We start from the raw sequence: 16,852 nt of genomic DNA, 5'->3' as shown, positions 1-16,852 counted from the left end.
CTTTTTTATCTATTTTAGGAGATGTCATTGTACTAGACATTGTTAGACATTCACTTAGGACAATTAAAAATTGTCAGGTACTGTATAAAGTGTGGGTGATGTTATTTCACTGCAAGAGGATTTACCACACCTGGATCCTTGAGGAGGTGCATCAGTGACTGACATTTTAACCACTAGTCCCGGGTGACTTCAGCCAATCAGAAGCCTCTAGTGTCATGGCTGCAGGTGGCACACAGGAGCTCTTTACACCAGTCACCAAAATTCAATAATTAAGCTCTGTCCTGAAGCATTTGATTAACATTATAGATCAATTGAGACAATGAATTACCTGGAAGTAATGACAAATAATATATTCAAAATATAGAAAAAAAAAATCCTTGTGCTATGAGAGATCATAAGAAGAGCAGAAAATTTGTAAGTCTCCAAGTTTTGACTTTGGAAGAATGCAACTTATTTGATACACATCTTCCTCCTCCCTGCCCCCCACCCCAGCCTTTTTCACTAGAGACACCTTGAATCATTTTTGTTTTAGTGGCTTCACTAATGGATTAGGTGGCATGGAGGGGTGTGGTTGGGCGTCTATAGATGCCTGTTACCCTTAAGTGATAACCATACCAATTTATTATAGTCATTGAACCATTACAGTTTTCTTGAAGGTTTCCTAGAGGCCAAGAAAAGATTCCCGTGGTGGATTATGGCTTTGCTTCTACTGTTATGTATATCAGTGATTTATGTCTGATAGAGAGAATGGGCTAATATGGCCCCCAGGACATTCTTTACTTTTAAAAAATGACTCTTTGGCTTTCAGAGTAGGGATAACTACACTAAGCACCAAGGGAGGCCCAGTCATAAACAAAAAAATATATTCTAAATTATATGTACACATACAAAATGCTTAGTAGTTTCAGTTAGGGGAGAAAAATGGAAGTTGTACCTTTTATTCTGTCTCCTCAAAGTCTCTCAGACTTTTATCACTCTTACTCAAAAACTGTATAATTAAGAATGATCAACCTTTTTAAAATTTTTTTTAACATTTATTTATTATTGAGAGACAGACACAGAGCGTGAGCAGAGGAGGGGTAGAGAGAGGGGGAGACACAGAATCCGAAGTAGGCTCCAGGCTCCAAGCTGTCAGCACAGAGCCCGATGTGGGGTTCGAACTCTAACTGTGAGATCATGACCTGAGCCGAAGTCGGACGCTCAACCGACTGAGCCACCCAGGTGCCCCAAACCTTTTCTTTTATAAAGATGAAAATAGTAAATGTTTTCCTGCTACAGCTATGCCATAAGAACATATTGAATAACTAGATTCCATTAAATGGTGACTAAGTGAATTTAGGTAGCTGCATGAAGAATCTCTGTTGAAGTATGTTAAATAAAAAATAGTTTGAGCATTTATATATATAATGGCTTCACATAAGGTCACTTATGTTTCGGTAAAGGTTGGGGATGGGGTCCAGCTTTATGGTAAAGTTTTTGTTTTAAAATCAGCATTATTGCTGTCTAATTAATATGCAGTAAAATGCACTCATTTAAAAAGTGTTCAGTTCAGGGGCACCCCAGTAGCTCAGTCGGTTGAGCATTCAACTCTTGATTTCAGCTCAGATCATGATCTCGCGGCTCACAAGACGGAGCCCTGCCTCAGGCTCCACGCTGAGAGTGCAGAGCCTGCCTGGGTGTCTCTCTCACCCTCTCTCTTTGCCCCTCCCCTGCTCCCCCCTCTCTCAAACTAAAAATAAATGAATGAATAAAAAGTGTTCAGTTCAGTGATCTTTTGCAAATGTATATGAGTGTGTGACCACCACCATCATCAAGACCTTCCCATTTTCCCAAGGAGCTACCTCATGCTTCTTGTAGTCTACACCCCCCTACCACCACCATCTCTGGCCTCAAACACTGGTCTGCTTTCTGTTACTATAGCTTAGTTTTGCTTTCTGGAGAATTTCATATAAGTTGAATCATACAGTATATATGCTTTTGTGTCTAATTTCTTTCTTTCACCGTAATATTATTGGTATTCATCTGTTGTTGCATAAATCATAACTTCATTCATTTCTACTTCTGAGTATTATCCATTGTGTCGATATCCACAATTTGTTTTTGTATTCTGTTACTGATGGACTTTGGCACTGTTTCCATTTTGGAGCTATTATGAATAACGCTTTCATGAAGATTCTTGTACAAGTCTTTGTATGGGCCTGCGTTTTTATTTCTTTGGGATAAACGTGTAGAAGTGGAGTTGCTGGTTAAAGATTTTTCTTTTAAAATTTCTTTGTTGTATTTGTTTTAAAGTGCTTGTTTGTTTGGTGATTTGTTCTATTTTCGCCTCAAATAAATACCTCCCCATTTGTAAAACAACCATTTGATCAAAGTTCTTCTGGTAGAAAGGAGCCATTGTCTCATTTTCTTTTTATCTGGTTGATTTTTAAATTGTTAGACTCTGGCAGTAGTCCAGATTCACTGCCGTTTCTTTTGTAGTGTTGCCTATATTTCTGGAAACTGGAAACTTGTCTCAGTTTATAAAGGGATAAGAGGAAATACTCTCTCTGGTAACATTTAGCAAAAAAAGAACTGGAGACAGAAGGACAATTAAGAGTCAGGATCATCAGCATATGAATTGGGTGGAAAGACACAGGCTAAAGGAGTCAGGTGGACAGAGAGGAAGGAGGCTTAAAATTTCTTGAATAAACACCAAAGTATAAATGCTGAGCACAGAACAAGCTTCGAAACCAACCATCTTCAAGACTTTCCAACTTTTAAAAGACAAACATGTCACTTATTCTGAGTTCTTTAAAAACGTTCAGAGGTAAAAACGTTTAGGTATGTAGTACTTTCTCATGAAGAGAAAGCAGACATGGGTGTTTGTTTCTTAATAGTGCAGTATGTTGGGTGTTAGGTCAGAGAATCCTTTCATAACAGGATGCTCAGAAATTGTTCCCTTTTCTACCAAACACATTTTTGTTTTCTTTGCTTCTCTTAAATCCAGATATAAGCTAGTTGATCTGCCACTGTATCTTGAAAAAACATCCTTTAAATGTGGTGTTTTAATGTTTGTTGTCTCAAAAAGAACAGTTATTCAAATCAGTGCAAGTTTAAAAGAGGTACATGGAGATGATAGAAGACTACATCACTAAATTGAGGTAAGAAATATGGCCAAGCTTCATGGGAACTGGACCAGGAGATAGAAAGCCAGTGGGAACTCAGGAGTTCTCTGTCTCTGATTTTGCCTCTCTGGATCTCACGCTGTTTTTATTTCTCCTTTGTCCTGTCTCTGCAGTACAGTATGTTCTTTCCACTCTGTCATTCCCTGCAAGTCTCCTTCATTCTCTTCTTTCCTGGATAGTTTAACCTGCTGATTCATAGCCTCTGCTTCTTACTAACATGGCTTTCCTTGACACCTACTCTGATCTCATCCCTCCGTGACCTTTCAGCTTTTCTTGACCACAATCTGTATGAATAGGAGTTTAAATTCTCCAGAGAGGTAGAATCTAACTGGTAACAGGCCAGTAGATTTACAGGCCTAGAGAAAGCTGTCCATTTTTTGTCCAGTACTAGTGTCACAGTGTTCTTTGGCCATCAAGCTCTTCCCCTTTAAATAGGGACCACGAGTGAGGCAGCTTAAGGGAGACTTGGGCAAAGCAGGCACATTGAATGAGATGTCCACTGTGAGTGGACTTGTACTTACTGGAAGTGCTAGAAAACCTGTCCTATTAGGCAGCAATCATGTAATGCTGAAGTCCAGCAGATGGACAGGCAGGTAGGCCAGGAGACCAGAGCTATCACACTAGGCAGTCAGACTTCAAACTTCTCAGGCATTTTCAAAGAACGTTCTTTCCTTGAGTCTAATTAAAATTGGTTAGATTGCCAATGCCTGCTAACTGACTTGACTTAAAATGACTACTATTAATGAGCATTGGATGAAACATAAAGAATAAGCAAAGAAGTGAGTCAATTTAAGGGGTAGTGTCTCACGAAGTGCAATAATAATAAAGAAAATATCTGAATTTGGCTGTGTCTGCTGAGCTGCCCTCTTCGTCTCCGACAGTTTAGGATCCAAGCCATGGAGCTGAAACCTGTATTTGTACTAGTGTAATGTTTCATAATACGTGAATTTAATGGAAGCCAGCTATCATCTTTGAGTTACTTTGTCTTTAACTCATCAGGGTGTAAATGGGTTTCAAGGTAATTTTTAATCTATATGTAAATTAGCAATTTCTGTAACAGCCATAGTATGAATTTGAGTGTGTGCAGAAAAGAAGGATTGGATGCAAACAATATTTTGAAAATAATGTCAAGAAAGAGGCTATACAAGTGATACATGACATTCAGTGAATTTGAATATAGGTTATATTAGGACACTTTCAATGAATTTATTGTCATTGAAAATTTTCTGAGGCTGATAATACATGAAGTAATATGTAGAACAGAGAATGAAAATAAGATTTTATTGTTGGGTTAAACTGTGTTAAAGGTCACACAGTTTTTCATTAGATATCTTCCATTTTTATGGAATCTTCCAGATTTTATGTGAAAGTTGATTGTATTCTTACGGAATTTGTTTTTTACTAAGATAGTAAAGTGACTTAAAGTTGGAGTGATTAAAACTCTTCTTTTGTTTTCTGATACAAAATAATATGCTTTATCTACTATTTAAATCTATGTTTATAAGTAAATATGCTTTCTTGTATTTATATCTGTCGTGTAACATGCTAAAAATTACAAAAACCCTAATTTTTCCTAATTTTAGTCAGAATGAAAGCTGCATAAATATTTTATATCCTAAATCATCTAATTAATTATTTCTTTTTAAAGGAAGAGTGTAGCACAGGGAAATGTTCTGAAGGATATTAATAAAAATACAAGCATTCAAAGTTCATTCTAAAGTTCAGGGAGTATTAGCCTCCAAAGAGCAGTTGTCAATTACATGGAAAGAATAGAAAGCATGAAAAGATACAGAATGGGTTATTATGGCTACCATTTTCTAGTCTCTAATAGTTAAAAGAAGGGTGGGAGATTGTACTGGAGGTGGTATCTGTACCAAAATTAAGTGGTAACTTCAAAACAAAACATGGGCCACACCACTTCAACTCTGTTAGTTGCAACTGGCTTTAATTCAGTTTGCTCTGGATTTATTTCCATTTGTTGATGAGTTGAATCATTGTCATTAGGATTGATCTCAACCTAAAATAGAAATCATTGCCTTTCTGGGGCACCTGGGTGACTCAGTTGGTTAAGTGTCTGACTCTCGATCTTGGCTCAGGTCATAATCTCACGGTTTGTGAGTTCGAGCCCCACATCAGACTCTGCTGATAACACAGAGCCTACTTAGAATTCTCTCTCCCTCTCTTTCTGACCCTATCTGACTTGTGCTCACTCTCTCTCTCATAATAAATAAATAAATAAATAAACTTAAAAAAATTTTTAAATGCAAATCACTGCCTTTCAGATCAATGTTAAATCCCCTAAGTGATAAAGAACTTCTATACTTAACCAAGTTACCATTTTGATGTCCAGGGATGTTAAGTGCCCTGGTTCTTTAAATATTAACTCAAAGAATTTTTAAAATTCTGACTTTATTTGTATTTATATAACCCCCTGGAGTTTAACTACTGTTCTGGATAGTTCTCACTGTGAAGTGACTCTCATGCAATTGTATTCTTGCTGGGAAATGATTTTATTGCATAAGAAAATGAATGAGCAGAGACCAGTGAGCTGTGTCTGCTGATGGACTCTAATTTGCCAACTGTGATGTCAAAGCAGATTTGAGATTTGTGACAACAGTTTGTGATTACACTGCACTGCAATTCTGTGGCAGCAATGAACCGTGCCATGCACAATCTCATTCCACGTTTTGCACTTATATAAGTTTAGTTTACATAGTCCTATGTGGAAAACTTTCAGGGGCACAGGGAAGATTGGTTGGGATTATTGTGTTGGTACTACATGTTTCATTATAGTACTGATGGCATTGAAATCTATTTCTCCATTGTCCAGAAGGAATGAATGGTTGTGTCCCATTCTATCAAAGAACCGATAGAAAGGGAATATTCACATTGTATTAGAGGCTATGTAATATCTGGCACAAATCATAGCTTTTGTTATTACTAAACCTACCAATCTAGGTTTTCTGCTAGCATTGCCTTAAAAATAAGACCGATGTGTTTTCTGCTAACTTGTACGCTACTTTTAAGTACTCTGTCTTTCATAGCTCAAAACAGTTTGGTGTGAACCAAGTGGATTTGGTTGCTTTCTGAAGAAAGAGGCACTTCTGCATAGGGCTGTCCTCACACTCATAAAATTTCAAAGACAGCCTGGTGGTTTTGGCATCCACATTCTTTTTTTTTTCTCCTCAAAATTTTATTTAAATTCTAATTAATTAACATATAGTGTAATACTGGTTTCAGGTGTAGAATTTTGTGATTCATCACTTACGTACAATACCCAGTGCTCTTTGCAACAAGTGCCCTCCTAAATACTCATCGCCATTTAGCCCATCCCCCATTCTGTTATAGAGTATTTGTGAGCCAGGTCTCCTAGGAAAAAATCATGCTGATGGTAGGCAGAATTTTGATTCCCATGAACTTTGCCTCCTGATGGCATGCTGTGGTTATGTTACATGGCAAAAGGGACTTTGGAGATATAATTGCAGTAAAGACTTTGACATAGGGAGGTTAGGGGTGCCTGGGTGGCTCTGTCGGTTGGGTGTCCAAATTCGGCTCAGGTCATGATCTCACGGTTCCTGAGTTTGAGTCCCATGTCGGGCTCTGTGCCAACAGCTCAGAGCCTGGAGCCTGCTTCGGATTCTGCATCTCCCTCTCTCTTTGCCCCTCCCCCATTCTCTCTCTCAAAAATAAATAAACATTTTAAAAAACAAAAAAAAAAAATTATTAACACAGGGAGGTTATCCAATCTGGAGGTACCAAACAGAGCATGAGAAAGAGTATGGGCAGCTGTTAGGAGCAATAACCATCTCCCCACATGTCCCAGACTTATCCAGCAAAGTGGGAGCCTCAGTCCTACCACTGCAAGGAACTGAATTTGGTCAACAATCTAAATGAGCTTGGGAGCAGATTCTTCCCCAGCACCTTGAGCAAGGAATGCAGCCCTATCAAAACTTTGATTTTGGTATTGTGAGACCCTAAGGAGAGGACCCAGCCCAACCCAAATAGACTTTTGACCTTTAGAGACTGTGAGATAATACAGTAGTATTGTTTTAAGCCACTAAGTTTGTGATGATTTGTTAGAGCCTCAACAGGAAACAAATAATGTTCATTCTTGAGCTATCCTAAAATGTAGTTCAGGTATTTCCACTGGTCAGATTCTGTCTACTTCCCTGGGCTTCTATTCCTCACCACTTAAATTCTCCTAACTCCTGGCCCATCCAATGACTCCTATAGCATCCTATAACATATTATGACATCTTTTAGCATCCTGTAACTTTGATAATAAATATAAGATCCCTATAACATCCTGTAATAACCTATACCTTCTATGATATACACAAAATGAGTCTACAAAGGTAGGGAACATGGCTGGGGAAGTTACTCATCTGATCCAAGTAACCTATTTCTCTGGAAGATGACTGAATTATATCAGTATGTTTTAAAAATACACTATCTCCTTCCCACCTTCATACTTTCTGCTGACAGTCTCTTCCCTCCAAGCAATTGATTTTTAGTAGTCTGAAATTTAGATTTAGTAGACTGAGATTTATCGTATGAGACTGTAATGTTAGGCTACTTTAAGGTTGTCATTAACAAACTCCAGCACTACTTGCTCAATAGAGAATTGCCTCTCCTTGGTCCACATTAGCTCAGAGAGCAAATTAACTCATTTGTTTACTCAGAAATTTGCTCCTGGAGTTAGATGGGAAGGATATGAGTTTATCGCTGAGTTAACTATGGCTGTGAGAGCCCTTTCCATTAATTGCTGGCTATTGCAAGAAGCATGTGATGTCCATTATTTCTATTTCCTTTGCCAATTTGTGGAAACACCTGGAGGTTTAATGAGTGAATGTGCCTTTGCATCCTGAAATAAATAAGCAAGGCAGCCAATTAAGGATACATGCATATAAATCAAAATTATTTTTCCACATTTGTGCTTGTGAAAAAAAAAAAGACTTAAATGGCATTTGTAAAATTTCCCCCCAAATTGTGTTGGGAGTGTTGGGAGTGTTGGGAGGTTCACTAGAATTTGAAATGGCTACCCATTTCCTCAGCTTTGGAGTCACAGAGCTGTGTGTGAATCCCAATTCCATCACTTACTGGTGTGTGATATTTATTGAGTTACCTAGCCTCGTTAGCCTCTTTGCCATGGCAATAGTGACTTATCTCTTTAATCTGTAAAGTATGTGGCACAGTTCTACCAAATACCATTAATGGTGGTGATTTTACCAAGACAGTCCATGGTCAACACCTTTTCTTTGATAGTTCTCCACACATAGCAAATTCTATGTAAAACATTAAGTGAATAAGAATCTCAGATCACTTCTCCCCCAAGTATGGTTAAAGGTTTTCTGTATGTCTCTAAAACAATCAGAATAATGAAATGGGCAAGAGAGAGGGAGCATGGGGAAGGAAAATGAGATGAGGGCTAGATGTATATGGAAGCTATCCTATATAGGCTCTTGGAACAAGTAATGTAGAAATGTCACTGACAGTTGTCCCCTAGAGCCAAATCATTTTGAGAAGTCTTTAAATATAATTTTAAAATGTTTTGGTTTTCAGGCACTATCAATGATGTGCTAATATCCTGTCTTTCAAGTCAAATCTCAGACTTGAATCTGAAGTTATTTCTTGAGCATCTGAGAATAGAAATTGAACTTCCATATGCTGTGTTTCTGATGGTAGCAGGGCATGTCAAGACAGGTCTGAACATAAGGAGAATCTGAGGATCTCAGAGAGAGAGCTATCTTCTTAAATAGAGTACTAATATTTTTCCTTTGCTAGAAACTTAAACTGCAGAAAAACACTCAGTTACAACCTACCTTCATTTTCTGCTTAGATAGATATCTGTCCTGCCAGAGGCAATTTGGAAACACGTTCTTTATCTCAGTAGAGGACATTATGCTGATCACTTTAGGTAAAAAGTTTCATTGTCTTCCAAACAATAGTTTGTCAGGAAAAAAAAGCATATTTTCTTTTAAAAATAACTTAAAATACGAATAATCTTAGGTGAGTTTGTCTTAGCTGGAAGAGAAGACATGTTAAACTGTTTGCAACAAATAAAATACTTTTTTTTTTAATAGAAGGAATGGAAGCTCACCATCTCAAAAGTACTGAATTTAGACTCAAAAGTCATAAAAACCCAGAGTTCACCCTAAGTCCCCTCACTCCAAACACTCATGTCTAAGTTTTGCACCTTCCTCCTCTTTCCTTTCTGTTTGATCTTCTCTTCTGCGCACACTTGTGGTCTTACCTCCATTTCCTCTTGCCCTAGACCTTGCAAGCCTTCTAAAATCCCTTTTTCCATTGTTGCCTCCACCCCCCATTCATCTCTACAGTTCTGTTGATATGATCTATCTGAAACAAATTCCATCAGGTTGCTCCCTTACTTGAAAATGCACTGGCTTCCATTGCTTAGAGAATGAAGTTAGAACTTCTTTCTTTGCCACGCCAGGGATCTGGTCTTTGGCCATTTCTATTTTTTCAGTCCTACTATTGAGTGCCCCCCCTCACTCCATGCCAGAAGTAGCTTGCTATTTCCAGCATCTACCAGGCTGTTTAATTCTCTGTATCTTTGCTCAACCTGCTTTGATGATCCCCCACCCCCCATTTTCCTTATAAATATTCATCTTCTAGGCTGAGCTCAATGCCAACTCTCTGTCTCTCTCTGCCTAACCCACATAGAACTGATTTCTTCCCTCTTCAAGTCTCCTCTATATTTTGTGGAGACTTCTGGACATAGAGACTGTAATATTTTATTGCATTTGTTCACAAGGCCATTTCCCACTTCCAGACTTAATCTAAATGAGATTAAAACTATACCTTATCTAGCCAGTAGTAATGTGCATGTAGCATGCAGTGGACACCCATCTGGAGAGAAGAAAGGAATGGAAAGTCCTGGGATGGAGCCATATGCATGCTAAGAATTCAGACAAGACACATAATTTCTCTGAGCTTAGTTTTACTCACCTGTAAAATAACCATAGTATTGCCAGCTCTTTCCATTATGTTCGGAAGAAAACCATTAGAAAAAGCCTCTAAGCACCAGCCCTAGATGCCACATACTCTTTGCTTTCCTCTGGGACTTCATTTCAGGCCTCTATCCCTCTTGTTCCCAGTTTTCCAGAGGAATTTACCTTCTGGTAGTTTACAGAATGTGCCAAACTCTTTTTTCACCCTTCCCAGCCTTCCCTTGCACATGCTGATTCCTCTGAATGAGAGGCACCCCCCCTCCCCTGCCAAACTTTGCAGGGCTGCCTGCTTCTTATCAAACATCACCTTCTCAGAGATGCCTTGACTAATCTCTCTGACGTAGGTCTCTCCATGTTATGCCTGGGTATTTTTTTATAGTATTCTTTTTTTTTTTTTTAGATAACTCCATAGTTTATACTTCTTTTAAGTATATGTTTAGGTTTTTTGTTTGTTTGTTTTGGTTTTTTTGCTTGAATTCCTCACTGTAATGTCAACTCCAGGAGAGTGGGCAAAGATGACATTGGTCCTGGTGACTGTTTCATTCCTAGGGCCTGACACATAGCAAGCACTTAATAAATATTTGTTGATGATATATGAACTAATCTCTAAGGTTGATTTTGAAGACCAGGTACAGTTGGTGAGTGAAGTTTATAAAACAAGAGCACTATACAAATAATGTGAAGCATAGTTACTATCATAACCGGAACAAGCACAGAGAAACAGGGAAAATATGTGCCAACTTCCATTTTCTCAGGAAATGAATATACAGCTGGACAACAAGTAATTACTCATTTCCAAGGGTGAAATCTCAGTCTGAGTGACTAGTCCAGCAAGAGAGAGAGGACTTTTTCATGCCTAGAGGAGGTATTATTTCTTAACATGTTTTCTGCCATAAGCTGACTAGAGTCCTGGGGCTAGAGAAAGTATGCTCATACTTTTGGTGAAGGAGGAAGGTGGTGTGGGCTCTGGGACTCAGGGCCCAGCCAGAGGAAATGTCTCCCCATGTATGGCTTTTTCATATAGATCTACTTGATCTGTTTTTAGTGTGAAAAGACTTCAGTCTGGGCAATTAGTTAAAATAGGGTATATCTCAGTTAGGCAGGTAAAACACCAGCCAGTGCAGGATTGGTAAATAGATGACCAGAAAAGAAGAGATGGGCCATGGTTTTCTCCATGGTTTTCCCAGAAACATACCTTTTCTTTATCTGATTTCCCCTCTCTATACCCTTGCCTATCTGTAGAAAGGGGATAATAATATTTACTTGATAGGGCTATTGTGAGAGATGAATCAGATATGTAAAGAGTTTGGAATGTTCTAGCATGTAGTAAGCTCTTAAAAAGTGCTATTTTTATTGTCAACAGCCCATCATTTCTTATAAACATGAATCAGGACTCAATTTTTCCCACCTACGGAGAGTAGGAATAACACAGTAGGTTCTCAGATGTCACCTAACTGCCAAACACATTAGCCCCAGAATATAACCAGGGACCAGGGACCCTAAAAAAGGGTGCTCCTATTTATCAGGTCAAAACCATCTTTCTCTGGTCATTCTCCCTCATGGCTGTTGTATCAGAAGCAGGAAGATGATACATTTTTGGATTATTTTCCCTAAGGCTCAGAGAGCTCCAATGATAATGAACTCACTATTTCATAGGACATAGAAGCATAGTTTAATAAATCATAATATTCTTCTGATTAGATTATTTTATCAGTTTAAAGTTATTTTTAATTTTTAATTTTACGCTTCAGAAAAGTTGTAAAAATAGTACTGATATTTCTTATGTACTTTTCACCCAGCTTCCTCTACAGTTAGTCTTATTATCACAGTACGATGGTCAAAATGGAGAATGTAACCTTTGCACAATAATATTAACCCAAGTACAAATTTTATTTTGATATTAGCAGGTTCTCCACTAATGTCCTTTTTCTGTTCTAGGATTCTGTCTCAGGTCTCACTGCATTTGGTTGTCATGTCTGCTTAGTTTCCTCCACTCTACAACTGTTTTTCTCTTTCCCTGTCTTTCATGAACTTGATACTTCTGAAAAGTTCTGGTCAGCTGTTATTGTGAAGACTTAACCCTCAATTTGGTTTTATCTGGTGTTTTTCCCTTGACTAGATTGAGGGTATGCATTACCAAGAAGAATAACACAGTGATGAGCCCTTCTCAGAGCCAGATGTCTTATCACTGGTGGTGTGAACTTTGGTTACTTGGTTCAGGTGGCAGCTGCCAGGTGTCTCAAGTGTTATTATTTTCCCCTTTGTAATCAATTGATATCTTGGGCAGAGATACTTTATACTATGAAAATGACTTGTTTCTTCTCCAACTTTCATCCACCATTTTAGCATTCATCTGTGGATCTTGCCTGCAACAAGTTGTAGTGTTTTAAGAGTGATTTTCTATTCCCTCATTTCCCACGCCCTCACATTTATTAATTAGAATTCATTTGAAGAGAGAGCTATCTTTTTTCCATTTACTTATTTATTCAATTAGTTATATCAGTATAGATGCATGTATATTAGCTTGCTTTATTCTGTGAGATATAATACGATGCTATCATTTTTTTTTTTTTTTTTTTTTTTTGTTGCTCACGTTGTTCTACTTTTGGTCATTGTAAGCTCTTTCAGGTTGGCTCCTGTGGCCTTTCCACATCCTCCCATCCTTATTTTTTTTAAGTTTATGCATGTATGTATGTATGAATGTATGTGATCTCTACACCCAATGTGGGGCTTGAACTCATGACCCTGAGATCAAGAATCGAATGCTCTACTGACTGAGCCAGCTAGGTGCTCCTCTCCCATCCTTTTTTTGAGCATTTCTTTACTTTTTAGAATTTTAAGATGCTCCAGACTCATCTTGTATTTTCCTAGCCTCAGGCTTGGAATTAACCACTTCTTCCAAGAAACCCTTTGGTTCTTTTTTTTTTTTTGGAGAATGGCTTTTAGAAACTAAGATCTGAGCAGTAGGTGTGTTCATTGCTGCTAGGGTGTCATTGTTCTTCCTTCTTTCCTTATTTGTGACTTCTTTCCTGAGCATGAGAAACTTGGTCCTTGTTATCTACAATATATTTACTTACTTTGTTTAACCCCTAGTAAAAGAGAAAGTGGTTCCAGAATTGCTGTCCCAGTCTCCAGAGAAACAAATTTGCTGTGAACTCATAGTTCACACAATTTTTTAAAATTCATAATATAATTCTGTGCTAAATCATACTCCCTACGTGCATGGTGATCATTATGATTTTTGGCTTCTGTTGTTTCCAAGAGAAGAAAACCTTTGCAAGAAGTACTCTCATACACAAACTAGAAGGTGCTTTACCTACTTCATTCCATTTCCTAAAAACTTCAAAAAATATTATTTGTATCTAGTAGGTATTGTTTGCAAGTTAAGATCCAAAACCTTGCATTTAATGCATAGTTTATTTATATTTTCATGCTTCACTGTTTGGATAAGTATATAGTTCTAATTAAAAAGTAAGAGATGACACATAATTTCCTTATTTTTTTTTTTTAGTCAGGAACAGTAATATTGTTCCCGGAATATGAAGATACAAATCTGCTCTGGGGTCATGACAGCTGTACTTGAGATTCTGGTGCTCACATGAACAGACTAAGTAAGTAACAGTTCTTACAGAATGATATGTGAATGAACGCAATCCCCATTTGTGGCATGTCCTTGTATGAATGCATGCACACGTATGTACAGGCACACACAGGTGCATGTACACGTATATGTGGGTACACATATAGTCCAGGCTGAGGGCTCATTTTCCAAATCAGTTTTCTCATCTAGTGAATGGAAGAAATATGTTCTTGATATTTGCTTTCTATTTTAACCCTTTGGAATTCTCTTTTGCAGTTGTGTTCAAAAACAGCTTACACGTTACTCAAGATGATAAGTTACTTTACCTTATAGTCACATCTTATATGATGATACTATTGATATTCTCCAGTTTGATCTTTTTATTTATCACTCTTGGCTCTGAATAACTTTTGGCTATTTCAAATATGCTTCTTAAGGGTAAAAAATGTTCAGCCCTTAAAGAATGAAATTTTGAGGATGTTAAGAATGTGTCCCAAGGATGATAGTGACCCCAAAGAGGACCCCCCCCCAGCCTAGACTGCTTCTCTCCTCTAACACAAGATGTGAAGCAATTGTAGCATTGTTAAAATAACTAGTCATCTCAAAAAGGTGCAGAATACTTAATATCCTTGATAACATTTTTCTGAGTTGATTAAAAATCCTGTACTCTTGGGGCACCTGGGTGGCTCAGTTGGTTGAACATCCGACTCTAGACTGCAGCCCAGGTCATGATCCCAGGGTCATGGGATCGAGCCCTGTATCAGGCTCCTCACTGAGCAAGGAGTCTGCTCAAGATTCTACCCCCCCCACTCTCTCTAAAATAATAATAATAATAAAGATCCCATACTCTTGTTTCAGTTTCATGTTTAGAGAAATGGGAGTCCCAAAAGAATAAAAGCATATACCTCTAACAGCAAGCCAGTGACATACCATTCTGTATTACCAACGAGTCTGTCACTCCTTCGCTCCTTCCATCCCTAATCCACAATCCCTCAAAGACTTGATGACAAGGCAACGATAGGAGGTTGTGATTCGGTGGGATGCATACTAGACTGGAATCAGAAAACATGGTTAGGAATCTAGGTGTCGATCAGATGAGGCAGTAGCTTTGAAATCATTTGAATGATATCAAGCACCCACAGGTTGATTGTGAATCTGAAATTAAGAAGCTAAAGCTTCAAAAGTCAAGGCTTACTATATTTTATATGAACTATTTAATAATGGGATAAAAAATATGCTAAAAGAGATCAGGCTTTTAATAACCCAATATAGTGGATCTCTTAATTCTTAATAAAAAAGTATAAAAAGATGAAATAATCTAGCCTGTAATCATTCTGCCAAGTCATGAGGTGTAAGCAGGTAATTTTAGAATGTTCTATAACTGTACTTTAAACCACAGATTGCATTAAAAGTCAGGGTAGTAATTTTTCAGGTCTCCTACGGCAGGATTTATTTTCTTAATATAGAAATGTTCAATTCATCATGCAAGACTTTTTATATAGGTTAGACCTCTTCTCCATGCCCTCAAATTTCTTTACTTCCATCTACCCATGCTTGTCCACAGCATATATACACTGTACTTATGTGTGCATGTTCACTTACACACACACACACACACACACTCCTCAGTACAGGCAAATTAAAGCTAAGTGGGCATAATTGGCCACCGCTTGCCTTATAATTTAGATTTCAGAAAAAAAAAACCACCTCTCTCCTGTTTTTCTCCTTTTGAGCAAACTATGGAGAAATGTATTAGCATCCTTACATTTCTTGGCCTCATGCACTCCCTTTCTTCCCTTGCATGTGAACCTCATGGTCTTGCCAAGGTTTTCTAATATTGGCATGTCAAATGCAGATTACAAGCCTCCACAGGCTGGGTTCACACTGGCCTCTTGGCTTTTTACAGAACCTTACATAGCCTTGTCGCTAGCTTGATGTTAAAGCAAATAATGCTAGCATCCTTAGTAAGGCCTTTGCACTGAACACCATGGAAATTCGACCACAATAAACATGCTGAGAATAAAATCAGGCCCTGCTGTAATTATTAGGTCAGAGGCAGGTAAGTGCAATTATTTCTTTACTGAACAAAGGCAGGTGGGGAGTAACTGGTTCTGCAATGAGAGGCAAGGTGTGCGAGGGCTAGGGATGTTCAATCTGTAAGCCCACATGCGTTCAACACCCACATAGTGCTTCCTATATATTTTTCCTCTCTATGCTATTCTTTTTCTTTGTTTTTAAAAGCAGTTCTAAATTGCATAGCTTTTTTTTTTTCCCCTTCTCACAATTCTTTCTGTGCTTACAGGCAAGGACAGTAAATTAAGCATATCTAAGGATTTAATGCTCAGAATCACCTTGGATAATTGGCTTAAGGGGTTGAAGCACGATTTTCCCTGTGTCTCCTTGTCTTAATGCTACTTCTCCTCCGAGGGTACATCTGTCAATAATTGATGGAGCTTTCTTGGGTAAATGAGCTGTTGCTTGGGACATTATAAATCATATTTGGAATCAAGTTTGTTTTCAAGCTGCTTTTAAAGTCTCAGTGCTGTGCTAACTGAATAGAAAATGCTAAATGTTTGTGGGAGTAGTACAAGCCCTCGAGTGTTAAAGGCACGAGCTGGATGTAAGAGAACAAATGGAATTTATACCCTCTAAGGGAACCAGAACACATCTATTTTATCAGAAAAATGTGGAGATTTGGCAAGGTACTTCTAGAAGGACACTGCCTGAGTACCTGCTGTGTGCCGGGCACTGTGATCTGTGAGTCACTTTGGGTACCTGAGTTAATCCTCAAAAGACTCACCTGGCAGGTATTATGAGGACTCTTCTAGAGATGAAGCAACAGAGGCTCAGGAAGGTTGATTACCTCCTCAGTGCATGCAGGGAGCATGTGGTGGACTTGTAATTGGAATCAGTCGGACTGTGAAGTCCTTGCTGTCCTCACTCCATGCTCTGTGACATGGTCTTCAGTCTTTGTTTGGTAGTATCCTGGTGTTTTTCATGTGTTTGGGGTTGAAACAGGCCAATGGCCCCTGTCACCAAACCTCTTGCAAGTCTCCCAGCTGTTCCAACCAGTGCCTTTTATCTTCACTTTTATCTGTTTGGTATTAGAGGGCTCCAGCATGAAATATTGATAAAAA

At 38.2% G+C, this 16,852-nt stretch overlaps 1 long non-coding RNA gene across 2 annotated transcripts in view; it reads right to left on the bottom strand.

The window, feature by feature from the left end:
- The window catches only part of LOC113593641 (uncharacterized), a 30,301-nt gene extending 13,695 nt beyond the window's left edge, over positions 1-16,606 (bottom strand). The window contains exons 1-3 of one of the 2 annotated variants that reach the window (XR_003413909.2): positions 16,516-16,606; positions 14,646-14,767; positions 121-328 (exon numbers count right to left, since the gene is read on the bottom strand). This is a non-coding gene — a long non-coding RNA (uncharacterized LOC113593641). Of the gene's footprint in view, positions 1-120; positions 329-14,645; positions 14,768-16,515 lie in introns of those variants that run through there. The other variant, XR_008291144.1, reaches the window with a different exon arrangement.
- Between the last annotated feature and the right edge of the window lie 246 nt (positions 16,607-16,852).

Source organism: Acinonyx jubatus, chromosome D4 (genome assembly GCF_027475565.1).
Source record: "Acinonyx jubatus isolate Ajub_Pintada_27869175 chromosome D4, VMU_Ajub_asm_v1.0, whole genome shotgun sequence".
NCBI lineage: Eukaryota > Metazoa > Chordata > Mammalia > Carnivora > Felidae > Acinonyx > Acinonyx jubatus.
The sequence above is the reverse complement of the archived record's forward strand: the minus strand, read 5'-3'. Positions and strand labels throughout refer to the sequence as shown.